We start from the raw sequence: 13,691 nt of genomic DNA, 5'->3' as shown, positions 1-13,691 counted from the left end.
GACAGAAGCTGTTTTGCCAGGTGATGAAAAATGCTTCCAAACAATGACTTGCTTAGAAAAATAAAGTCAGTAACATCCTCATTGTTGTATCATATGAGTTGTGGTACAACTTGTTTTAGTAGCTCGAGAAAATTCCAGTTTTGACTTTTGTTTGGTTGAAGTTCTCAGTGTAACATGGCGAGTCTTGGCATGGTAACCAAACCGCATAGTTTTTGATAGAGGAACATCTTGTTTTAATCTTTTCCAAGTAAGACATGAGTCACTGGTTAAGTTTGTTGAAATCTTTAAAGATTCAGATCTAGCCGTTGAGAGAGTCACATAGTTGGAAAGTTTCTCACCTATTTAACCAAACCAAAGTCAAAGTTGTGTCAACTCGAGGACGCAGTGCCACTTCTTTTGAATAGTCTGTAATCCAAAAAGTGTCATCTTATTCAAGGTAACAACTTAATTTTTAAATACTTTTAGAAACTAAAATGTAGTTAGCTGTGTGTATGTGTGAGAGGATGCCACCCATGTGGCTCCTGAATCAAACAGTTGCCGGACTAGAACTGTAGCTGCAACTGAGGCAGCAAAAAAGCCAAGCTAGGCATTTACATATAAATTGTTTTAACACACTTGATCTTTCTCTGTTTGCTATTTATTTTGCTCGCAGACAAGCTTTAAAATCAAAACACTAACTCTGTTGCTCAGGTTTGCTACTCCAGCCTCACAACAACAACAAAAAAAACATTTTGGGAGGAAGAAAAAGAGGTGAAAGAGTATGACATCCAGTATAGTCTGACATCTCAGTTACAGAAACACATGCACAGCAATAAACTTATTCCTTGGTTAGATGTTGCTCCAAAAGAGCATACCCTTTTTTCTGCATAGAAGAAAAAAAAACTGCCCCCATCAAAGTTTCTGTGAAGCGATACTGGTGGTGAGGTATTTACCGCAGTATTGCTTGTAAAACAAATGGGGGCATAGCAAAGAAAGTTTGGGAACCACTGCTTTAGGCAGTATCATTACAAGACTGAGTATACATTTTCACTGCTATGTAGATGACACCCAGCTTTATCTATCCATTAAGTCAGCAAACAAACACCAATTAGTTAAACTGCAGCAATATTTTAAAGATATAGTCCTGGATGATCTCTAATTTTCTACTTCTAAATTCATATAAAACTGAGATTATTATACTCGGCCCTAAAAATGTTAGAAATCTAACCAGGTATCTAACCAGATAATTACTCATTACCTTGGCCTCCAGTAACAGTGCAAGGAATCTTCGAGTCCTGCCCTCTGGAAAAAGGCTCAGATCCATCAGGTGCAAAACCGACAGACTAAAGAACAGCTTCTTCCTGGCTGTCAGAACTCTTAATGCAAACTAAGAGTGTGTACAGACTTACCCAACACATCCACTCTGACACTGCTGTTGATCATCTATGTGCAATATCTCAGTCTTTCCATGTTCTCTGCAATATTTTTGGCTCATGTGCAATATCCTTGGTATGTGCAATATTTTTCGGTCCTGTGCAATATTTTGGTCCCAGTAGAACTACCATCTCCACCCTCAATGACCATAGCCCCTCCACCCTTATTTATTTATTACATTATACAACTGTCCTTGTATACAGACCCACAATGTTTCTGTTTCAATGTTTCTTACACATATACCATGTATATAGTTTCGCTCACATATATGTATACATATACATTGCTTTTATTTTATTTTACTTATTTATATTATTTCTTTCCCCCCCTCATTGTATATTGGTTTCTCTTCTTCTTACTTTTGCAGCTTTGTGGTCCAGCTACCCAATTTCCCTGTGGAAGAAATAGCGCTTTTTATTGTCATTGTGCAAAGTCTCTAAGTCTAAGACTGTATCACCCCATTAGAGCACTTCACTCTCAGACTGCAGGCATTTAAAAGTAATGCTGCTTTGCAAACCTAAGCTGTGCTGCCATGGTCTTTTCTACTGGCATGCTTCCAAACAAACCATACTCATTCAGTCTTTTGCTGATTGTACTGTCATTCAATTCAATTGAATTCTGTTCACTTCAGTTCAGTTTTATTATATAGCTCAAAAATTGCAGCAACAGTCACCTCAAGTTACTTTATATTGTACGTTATATTGCTTTTCCTCATAGTAGCCATCCCTCAAGACTTTCTCCATTTGAAGCAATGCATTGTCAGTCCTTTTATTGAATCAAAGACCCTACCATAATACAGAGAAGCCCCTCCAAAATTAGACAACCCCCTTTTAGCAAGCACTTTGGCGACAGTTCCTTTTAGGAGGAGGAAAACTCCAGAAGTACCAGGCTCAGGAAGTGTCAGCCATCTGCTGCCAGCTGGAGGTAATGGGAGGAAGAGAGGACAAAGATATGCTGTGGAGGAGAGCGAGAGATTAAGAATAACTGATGTTGTTATAATGTAAAAACTAAATGCAGAGACAGTGAGTGAGAAAGGTGACTGAAGCATAAGTAAGGGAGGATTCAGGGTCACCTGGTCCAGCCCTAACTATATGCTTTAGCAAAAAGGAAATTTTTAAGCCTGATATTGAAAGTAGAGATAGTGTCTGTCTCCCGAATCCAAACTGGAAGCTGGTTCCACAGAAGAGGGGCCTGAAAACTGAAGGCTCTGCCTCCCATTCTACTTTTAAATACTCCAGGAACAACAAGTAGGCCTGCAGTGTGAGAGCGAAGTGTTCTAATAGGGTGATATGGCACTACAAGGTCCTTAAGATGGGGCCTGATTATTTAAGACCTTGTATGTGAGGAGCAGGATTTTGAATTCAATTATGGATTTAACAGGGAGCCAGGATACACTCATAAAAATTAGTCATTGGATGAACTCAATTTGATTGATGGCAGGTTTTCCACGTAATACATTTATTTTGGTTCAACCAAATCTGCATACATCCTGACAATTTAATTAAATTGAGTCAGTAGAACACAATTTTTTAAACACATTTAAAAGGAAAAAAATTACATTAATAAGATGTGAAAGGTTTTGGTTGGTTCAACTCAATACAATGTCATTCATTTGAGCTAGATTTTCTTTCGAATTGAAATGATTATTTTAAGTTCAACTAAATCATAATTTTAATTACCAGAAAACTAATTTAATTATTAAAAAAATGACAAAATAAATTTGTTTTTTCAACTCAGTTTTATTCACTTGAATAAACTGTGAATAAACATACATGTCACATGGTCAAATTAACCTTAACAAAATCAAAGTGCTCACAAAAAAGTGCCTTACATTTGAAATGAATATCAAATCTGAATAGCACACACCTTTGTATTACTAGGCAAGACTGAAAACAAACTGGAATTTGTAAAATCTGATTTCACGTAAGAATCATTGTACAGGGTGGGCCATTTATATGGATACACCATAATAAAATGGGAATGGTTGGCGATATTAAAGTCCTGTTTGTGGCACATTAGTATATGTGAGGGGGCAAACTCCTCAAGATGGGTGGTGACCATGGTGGCCATTTAGAAGTCGGCCATCTTAGATACAACTTTTGTTTTTTCAATAGGAAGAGGGCCATGTGACACATCAAACTTATTGGTAATGTCACAAGAAAAACAATGGTGTGCTTGGTTTCAATGTAACTTTATTCTTTCATGAGTTATTTACAAGTTTCTCCTTGTTCACAGCCATTGACATGTCGAAGAGGTTAACATGTGAGGAGCGGATCGAAATTGTGTTGATATCTGGTGAACGCAGTAACCGGGTCATTGCAGCAGATTTCAATGCAAGACACCCTATGAGACCACCATCTCCCATGCTACAGTTAGCAAACTGCTTGCTAAGTTTCGTGAAACTGGTTCAGTGTTGGATTTGCCAAAATGTGGACACAAGAAAACTGTCACCAATGAAGAAACATCAGTGGCTGTCCTAGCTTCATTCAGCAAGAGCCCACAGCGTAGCACTCGCCGCATGTCACTGGAGAGTGGCATTAGTCGAACATCCCTTCAGCGGATATTAGCTACTCACAAATGGCACCCTTACAAACTCCAGCTACTGCAGCATCTCAACGAGGATGACCCAGAATTTGCAGAATGGGCAAAACAAAAATTGGAACAGGTCCCTCAGTTCACACAGAAGATTTTGTTCAGTGATGAGGCAAACTTTTATGTGAATGGTGAAGTTGGTGTGGTATATGGGGTACAACGATAGTCAATGGAAACCTCAAGGCCACTGGATATTTGAAATTGCTACATGATGATGTGTTTCCCTCTTTATGCACTGAAGCTGGCACGTTCCCTGAGTTTTTCCAGCAAGATGGTGCACCATCACGTTATGGGTGCCAGGTCCGAGCATTCCTAGATGAACAGTTTCCTGGAAAGTGGATTGGTCGTCGTGGGCCAGTTGAATGGCCCCCAAGGTCTCCCGATCTGACCCCCTTAGACTTTTATCTTTGGGGTCATCTGAAGGCAATTGTCTATGGTGTGAAGATGCGAGATGTGCAGCACCTGAAACTACGGATACTGGATGCCTGTGCTGGCATTTCTCCTGGGGTGTTGCTATCAGTGTGTGAAGAGTGGGAGAAGAGGGTTGCATTGACAATCCAACACAATGAACACATTTTATAAGTGGTCAGAAACTTGTAAATAACTCATGAAAGAATAAAGTTGCGATGAAACCAAGCACACCATTGTTTTTCTTGTGACATTGCCAATAAGTTTGATGTGTCACATGGCCCTCTTCCTATTGAAAAAACAAAAGTTGTATCCAAGATGGCCGACTTCTAAATGGCCACCATGGTCACCACCCATCTTGAGGAGTTTGCCCCCTCACATATACTAATGTGCCACAAACAGGACTTTAATATCACCAACCATTCCCATTTTATTACGGTGTATCCATATAAATGGCCCACCCTGTATATATATTTATAGTGACACTTGCAGTTAGGTTTTCAGCAAATTCACAATGATAACCTACTAAACATTGCAATTCACACCATATTATGCCAGTCACCGAACATTTTAAACAACCCAAAAATACTTAATTACAAATATATAATGTATATATATAAAAGGTTTTCATTAAGAACATTTTGTGTTACCAAAGGGGAGGTATTTTAATAAAAATAAAAAAAACTTTCAACTTTACTTCTCTAAAACCAATTACATTCAAACTTTTACAAGCTTATAAGAACGGGAACACCAACTTTAAAACACTGGAAGACACCAAACTTGTCAACATTTGTTTTGTCTCTTTGAAAATCCCAAAAGCAATTAAAAAGAAGATGCTGGTTACAACCATTAAACTTTTTTTGAGCTAAATTCCCACAGTCCTTTTATCTATGTATAGTAGTATAGATTAAAGGTTACATCACTCACAACAGAACAGCAGACAAAAATAGACAACTTGCATTTTTCAAAAAAAAAGAAAGGAAAAAAAAAGGTCACAGTTTGAAGAAAAGAGATAAAAAGGCCAAAATCAACTTTTGTGCTGGGGTCTTGTTTGCCTAAGCAAACATCTTCAATTTCATTTGCTGCATCTTTGTACTGAGCCTTTGTCCATCCAGATTCATTAAAATCTTCTGACAAAACTCGAAAGTGTACTTGAGGTCATTTGGATAGCTCAGATCAAGTGCATAAATCAGTCCAAAGAGGACGATGAATGCCATGATGACACTACCGAGGTTGTTCATAACTGTAGTGCCTTCAATGACAACTCCAACATCCTCTGGCTCCTGAACGCCTTCTCTTCTGATGGTGTAAATACCCATGACAGTTGCTGCAGTGGATCTCAGCCGTTCATCCTCAGTGGAGGAGGTCTGAAAAACAGGATGTTTCAGGTTTAAGGGCTCTGTCACTTGGAAGGGGAAATATTATGCAAAACTCAGCTTTGTCTCCTTTTGTGCTGAAATATGGGTCTCTACTGCCTCTATAAACACTCCAAACATGAAAAAAAACACATCAATCTGTTTTCTATCAATAGTTGGGTTGCGGTCACGTGGTTCTGATGACGTGCGGAGGCAGCGCGATTTTTGAGTGGAGGGCGGAAGTAAACATGGAGGACACTGTGGAGAGTCAGGAGAGCAGCTATTGTGCAACTTTAGACCCCGTTTCTCGGGAGAGATATAAACAGATAGTTAAAAAATATATCGGACGTGATCCGTATTCTTTGAAAATGTCCGAATACACCACAGAAGTAAAGGATTTGCCTACTATCGAGGCTGTGGATATCACCAACTACTTGGTCCTCCAGACTTCTTACTACACTAGGCAGCAAATGAAAGCTTTCAAGAGTCTGGAGGCGTACAATTTTTTTGTCAGCGGGTGGGTCCACAACCTTGGAACAAAACGTCTCCGTGATGGATACAGTTTGGTGTTTGCAAGGGTGAGTGTTTGTTCTTATATTGCTTTATCTTAAACACGCTAACAGTTAGCGGTAGCGGCTTTAACGTCAACAAACATGCCACATCCTTAGGACTTCGTTAGAGTGACAGTTGTTTGTTTCAAGGTAAACCATTCCCAGAGGTCTAACGAGACACCTCTGAAGACTTGGGTAATTGCAAAGGAGGATGGAGAAGTGACATGATTCTTGTTTGTTTTACATCTCAGCACAATATCTTACCTGGATAAGTGAATGTCTCATTCACACTGAAGTCTTCTGGTTGTGGATTCTCAGCTGGAAGCTGCAGTTCGGGGTTCTCCACTGTCACTAGGCTCAAATCCGGGCTCTCAGCCGTCTGTTGCATATCCAAAATCGCCTCTGCACATCGATGCTGTTCTGCCTTAAGCTTCATTCTTTTCTCTCGTTTGAGAACTGATTCCGATCTGGGTTTTCGTTCGTAGCCGAGATTGACCGTCGGAGCCCAGTCCTCCGACTCTTCGTCATCCAAAGCACTTGGGCAGCCTATAGTCCCAATCAAGTCAATATTAGACTACTAACTTAAAAGCACTAAGTAAACGAGAATTTAACGACAACCTAATGCTAATAAGTTCGTTTGCAAACATAACATTACCTCTGACGAAGTGGTCGCTGCAGACACGGGCATTGGCAGACTCTGCTCCTCCCGACTGTAAACGTAAATTTAAAATCCATTTTTTCCTACATTTTTCGGTTAGAATTTTTCATTTTTCTCCTCTTCGTTGGGCTATTTTTGGTACCCTAAAATACCGTTTATCGGTTTCTCTGGTCGACCTACTGGAGCATCCGTAAACACAACAGGACATAGGCATTTTGCGTACTGTCTGTCTGTGATTTTGCGCTTATCTTTTTCACTTCCGACCGCCAGTCAATTTTCGCGCTTTACGTCGACGTCACGTCTACGTCAAATGAAACCTAGCTATAGTTTGGGTTTAGGTATTATGTACCTCCCCTTGGGAGGGGCTTGAAATAGAGGAGCAGCTCCTCAAGTGTCTATAGGTGTAGGTGCGTGTGTGTGTGTGTGTGTGCTGGGTCAATTTCCCTTATTTCATGACAATTGGGAACCTATTGAAACAGCTTGTTTTAGGCACATTATTCCGGAAACCAGAAGATTGCTGCCAGTGACACTAGTCAGTGTCTCGATGCAATCTGCTGGGTTCCTTATATAGAAGACTTTTTACTAATTGGCATAATTAACTGAACTTCATTGGAGTGTTTACTTTATGAAGTGCCTTGAGATGACTGTTGTTGTGATATACCGCTATATAAATAAACTGAATTTAAACACTGACAGAAAATGGATGAATGTTTTCTTCACATTTACCGTGTTTATAGAGGCAGTAGATACCTACATGGCAGCACCCAAAAAATGAACAATTGAATTTTTGCTGAATCTGTCCCCTTAAAAAGTGCTCTCCAGTACAAGTTTCAACAATGACTATTAAGAATAATACATATTTCACAATTATATTGTCTTATTTGAATATATGAGCATTTTGCGTGCAATGAACCTAACTCAAATTGAAGCTAGAAAATAAAGTGTGATAAGCGTACCAGATACTCCTTGAACAGTAGGTCTGAATCTTCATTAAAGTAGATCACCAGGCTTTTAAGAGTATGCTCCCTCTTTATGTCGATGTCATCACACTAATGCAAGGGTGAAAAAAAAGGGTGAAAAAAATGTAATTCATTGATTGCATTTAATTGATGGGTTTATCATTAGTACTGACCAAACTACTGATCGCCATGATATCCTTGATCTTTTGGCCCTTTGCTCCTTTGCTCCCCTCAAAAATCTGCATCAGCTTGTCTGTTAAATTGTCCAGCTGAGCCAAGAACTTCGCCTGAAGGGGTTTTGTAGTGATCTGCAGGAACTCTGCATTCACCTGGAAATAAAACATACATAAATATAGTAAACTAGAAGTTTAATTACATTTCCGGTAGCTTTACTTTGCGGTCAATCGCTACTGCGAAGATATACTCCAAAGTCATGTCCAAAACTCGAAAACGGAAAGATTGCTTTAAGTTACAAAGAGGAGAAGGTGGGAACACTCACCACTGTTGGGTCATAAAAAATCTAATGGTCAATTTTGACGTTTAAAGAGTTTAGATCGATCAGTTGTGTACATTGCTCAACACAAGCAGAACTGCATTTGTCACGGTTCTGGGTCCGTCGGACCCAGTATTTTGAGTTTATTATGTTTTGGTTTACTTTTGCATCATGGATTATTCTTTATGTTTCTCTGGTACTTTGTGTTTCAGTTATCTTGGTGTTTTGGATTGTTTTCTCATTCTCTTGTGGTGGTGATGATGATGGTTATTATTAGAGTTCATGTTTCTGTTTATTCCGTGCTTTAGGATTTGTGGGTTCATGTATTTGAGTTCCATGTGGTATTTTCTGTCTCTCAGTGTTAAGTCTGCGTGCTTGTTCAGTAATTCATGTTTCCCGTGTTATTGTGAAAGTCTTTGTCTTATGTTAGTGTGTGCAGCTTGGTTCCCCCGTCTCGTTAGCCCTGATCTCTCCCAGCTGTGTCTCCCTTCTGTTGCCCATTCCCTCATTACTACCCTGTGTATTTAAGCCCTGTGTTTTCCTCAACCCGGTGTCGCGTCGTACCATCAGACTATGCCTGTGTGTTTCCATGTTAGTGTTCAGTATTCGCTACCATTGCTCAGTTTATGTTTTGTTTTCGTGCCAGCAATAAAGCTGAGGTTTAAGTTACAATTCAGTGTCTGAGTCCTGCGATTGGATCCACCTCTCCATCCGCCTGCACACAGAGCCCTGATAGCATTACTGCATGCAGAAGACATTTAAACAGGCAAATGTTCAGCAGTCAAACTACAGGTGAACAACAGTCAAACCAGATGTTTCCCCATTATGTCAATATCAGCTAGTCAAGTACACACCTACACAGCATGTTAACAAACCATGAAAAAAAGCCACACAAAAAAATGAATGATTGCTGGTAAGGGTTTCTATACATTAGTATTTATGAAGGGTGTGTTGTGACTTACCTTCAAAATTACAGTGGTCCCTCGCTATAACGCAGTTCACCTTTCACCTCGCTGTTTCGCAGATTTTTAGTGCAAGTTTGCATGCTTTTTTTTTTTTTTTTTTACATCACATTGTGTCCTGCGTCCTGATCCCTGCAGACGATCTCCTCCGTGACGTCTCTCCTGTACAGTACAGAATCACTGCATCGATTGCTAGCAGTGTGACTCTGAAGTGCAGTACTGTATGTCCACGATGTCCACGCGTCAAAAAATAAAACTGGCTACTTGATTTCACCTATCGCTGGTTATTTTTAGAACATAACACCCGCGATAAACGAGGGACAGCTGAGAAATATAACATTTGAATCCCTTTTCTCTTTTGCTCTGAGGTGCAGGGGAAAAATATCGACAAGTCGATGAACATCATTTACAGATATATTGGGTAAATGCCCAAGACATCTATAGAAATGTAAATCGCTGCTTGATTCATTCATTTGCTTAACTTGTTTTGGACCGTAAACAAGGCGCGAATAGGACACCGGAAACAAAGCTCCCCACAGGAGTTTCCGCACCGGAAGTAGCATATGCTAACGTGTACATAGTCAATAGCATTGCCATACGCTCATAAAGAAATACACAATTGGATATATGAAAAAAAATAATATGTTACCTTACCTGAAGGTGTAGTTTTATCCAAAAAGTACAGAGAGGCCAAGAGCAGCTGCATTCATTTAGGTGATCCTGAAAGAGCGCAAAATTTTCGAAGAGGGCGGACCGTTGTGTAACTCAATAACTTTGTGTTCTTGTAACAAAGACTGCTTTAAGAGAAAATAATTTAGGTTCACCACACGAATAATAATTGCAGTAACACTGGAGTGCTACATTTGCGTTGAGTGAGATTAAAAAAAATGTTAAATGCTTAAAGAGGGGCTTGAATTTTTTTTCTTTGAGTTTACAAATGCGCAAGTGCAAAAATGTACTCGCCCTACCCCCAGTGCCCCAACAAACTCATTCATTTTGTGTTCAGAATCAGCCTCTGCTGGTTTAGAATAACTTTAGGTTTACACAAAGAAAATCAAATTAATTTGGTATTTTTTAATTACATTTCTGAACAACTAACGAAATTTGTATGTGTTCTTTGAAAGACGGACCTGAATCTGTTTTTTGAGTGTATAAAAATAGTAGTCCATTCACAGAAAATATTTTCCACCATGTAGATTCTCCAATCCAAAGGCAGCATTTTTCTGTTATGTTGACATGTATGTGTCTGTAAATCTGGAAAGCTTCATTAAAGAAAACACCATAGCTGCTTTTATTGTTTTTATTTTATTTTATTTTATTTATGTTTTAATTATTAAACATTTTGATTAACAAAATTCTATAACAAAACATGATTAAAAAAAATTAAAACCTGAAATACTTCAATTCACCCCCTGGAATTGTTTTAAAATGATTTTTGCTAATGACAATTGCAAATGTATTATCCCCTCCACAATATTCAACATACAGTCAAAACTTAAGAAAGTATTGAAAATTAAACCAGTTATTGAGAAAATTTTTAACGAAAGGATAACAAATCATCTTTAACAAAAAATATTTTGTGTCCAAATGTTAATCTGCTCATTGTTTCAGCTGTTGATGTATTTGATGTTAACACAGCACAAAGCTTTAATAATAATGTTTTAAAGACGTACTTTCGTTAATAAAGTAAAGAAATAAGGATTTCCCATAAAAGATCCTAGGTATAAGATATATAATATTCCTTGTTTAATTGCTTGGCATAAAGGAAGAGTTCTGATTTAAAGTATGTAAGTTTGTACTTACGCAAAGTACTTGAGTACATGGGTTGAGTTACATTTTAGTGCTTCCAACAAACATATGGAGCAATGGAATGAGAACACAGAGTGAGGTGAAGGGAGTGAAGTGGATCAAATTTTCACCACTGCAAAACACACTGTCACACACATCAACGTTAGGAACAGGGACAGGGGCAGTGGTAGGGACAGGGGCAGGGGCAGGTGGTACAAATGCTGAACAATTAAAGCTCAAGTCGCTGTCAGTGCCTGTAGAGGTGAAGGAAACAAAGCCTGGTTCTGTGTCGGTGATGGTGTCACTGATCCATTTCTGGTACTGGGACACACGAGTGTAGAGTTCGGGTCTCAGAGGTCGGGCGCAGCCGACACTGAAACTCACAATTCCAATTTGGATCCAGACTGAACCTGTTTCGATCATGAGCGCTCCCCCTCCATCTCCCTGTGAAAACAAATAAAGTTGATAAAAGAACAACGGGTAGCTCGGGCTAGATGTAAGATGTAAGACGGGCCAGTTCTGTTCTAGGATGCCCTCTGGACTCAGTGGAGGTGGTGCGTGACAGGATAATGGTGGCTAAGTTGTCATCCCTGTTGGACAACATCTCCCACCCCATGCAGGAGACTCTGACAGCACTGAGCAGCTCCTTCAGTGGCTGCGGCACCCACGGTGTGGGACGGAGAGATTTCGCAGGTCTTTCCTCCCCACTGCTGTCAGACTCCACAACAAGGACTTCATCTGATCAAACACACACATCCACTAATGTGCAATAATCTTTTCTGACAAAGTTGTATTTTTACTCAGTTGTATATAGCATTTGTATTCTATTTTTATCCTATTGTATATATTATTTTATTCTATTGTATATAGTATTTTATTTTATTCGGTACTATTCTGTACAGTATCTTATTCTTATTCTATTCCAGTGTTCTCTCATTTTTGCTATATAACTTTGCACTGTCCACTTTCTGCTGTAACAAATCAAATTTCCCACGTGTGGGACTAATGAAGGTTATCTTATCTTAAACCAGTGGAAATCTGTGCTTTGGTCTGAGAATTTGAGATCTTTGGTTCCACTCGCCGTGTCTTTTTGCGATGCAGAAAAGGTGAACAGACGGTCTCTACATGCATGGTTCCCACTGTGAAGCATGGAGGAGGAGGTGTGATGGTGTGGGGGTGCTTTGATGGTGACACTGTTGGGGATTTATTCACAATTGAAGGCACACTGAACCAGCATGGCAATCACAGCATCCTGCAGCGACATGCCATCCCATCCAGTTTGCTTTTAGTTGTGCCATAATTTATTTTTCAACAGGACAATGACCCCAAACACACCTCCAGACTGTGCAAGGGCTATTTGACCAAGTAGGAGAGTGATGGAGTGTCACCTACGCTTATCAAAAAAGATGGTTTGGGATGAGATGGACCACAGAGTTAAGGCAAAAGGGCCAACAAGTCCTCAGCATCTCTGAGAACTTCCTCCAAGACTGTTGGAAAACCATTTCAGGTCACTACCTCATGAGGCTCATCAAGAGAATACCAAGAGTGTGCAAAGCAGTAATCAAAGCAAAGGGTGGCTTTTTTGAAGAATCTAAAAATATAAAACATGTTTTGAGTTTTTTCACACTTTTTTGTTTACTACATAATTCCAAATGTGTTCGTTCATAGTTTTAATCCCTTCAGCGAGACTACATTTTAAATAGTCATAAAAAATCCATAAAGAAAAAACATAAAATTAGAAGGTGTGTCCATCCTTCATGATGAAGATCATGTTGTATCCAGAAAGACTTAAAAATAGCAAATGTGACCATAAATTCATCAGGAAAAATATTCCTTCACAGACTCTTTGCTTTCTTCGATAGACATCTTACTCAAAATCCTTCATTTTTCCAAGGGGGCAATTGTTTTGTTATAGACACAAAGTAACACCTATGTAAAAAACAAAACAAAACAAAACAACCAAAACGGAGGCACTTAAAGTTCCATGTTAAATTCAAATAAAATATTCCATTGTTAAAACAATACTATGTACAATATATACAAAATATTGTCATAAAGAAAAGTCCCAAATTTTAATACCCACAGGTAGAAATGATTTTATGTGATGCGGTGCAAACAAAGGACAGGAGTTGCCACCTGCTGGCCACAAGAAAGAATGCAGGTTTAAGGTGCATTAGACGAGTTGTGACACACACAAAAAAAAACAACAACTAAGGCAAACTGAGACTTTAAATTAGGGATAAAGGGTAACTAGGGAGGAGTGGAAACATAACGGTAGCACAAATGAAATCAATTAGAGGCAACAAAGGACAAAATAAAAAAGGAACAAAAAACGACACACTGAGAGTCAAAGACACAAGAAATACAAAGAAGGCTATAACCTTAAAGAAACCAACCTGAAAATATCTGTTGTAAGAAAAAAAAACAAACAAACAAAAAACACCTCCACAAACACAGACTACCAAAAATATTATTAAATAAATAAACCCGGGCACAAAAGTCTATGGTTCAT

The 13,691-nt window shown here is 38.9% G+C and overlaps 2 long non-coding RNA genes across 2 annotated transcripts; one reads left to right on the top strand and one right to left on the bottom strand.

Moving 5' to 3' along the window:
- Positions 1-5,937: 5,937 nt before the first annotated feature.
- On the bottom strand, positions 5,938-7,076 carry LOC112846192 (uncharacterized). Its single transcript, XR_003219047.1, has 3 exons — positions 6,975-7,076; positions 6,584-6,865; positions 5,938-6,026 (listed from the first exon to the last, which is right to left on the bottom strand). It is a non-coding gene; the product is annotated as an uncharacterized LOC112846192 (long non-coding RNA).
- Positions 6,026-6,775, top strand: LOC112846193 (uncharacterized). The gene is made up of 2 exons (XR_003219048.1): positions 6,026-6,346; positions 6,571-6,775. It is a non-coding gene; the product is annotated as an uncharacterized LOC112846193 (long non-coding RNA).
- Positions 7,077-13,691: the final 6,615 nt, after the last annotated feature.

The sequence above is a fragment of the Oreochromis niloticus genome, linkage group LG3 (genome assembly GCF_001858045.2).
Source record: "Oreochromis niloticus isolate F11D_XX linkage group LG3, O_niloticus_UMD_NMBU, whole genome shotgun sequence".
Taxonomy (NCBI): domain Eukaryota; kingdom Metazoa; phylum Chordata; class Actinopteri; order Cichliformes; family Cichlidae; genus Oreochromis; species Oreochromis niloticus.
This window is presented reverse-complemented; position numbering and strand designations above follow the sequence as displayed.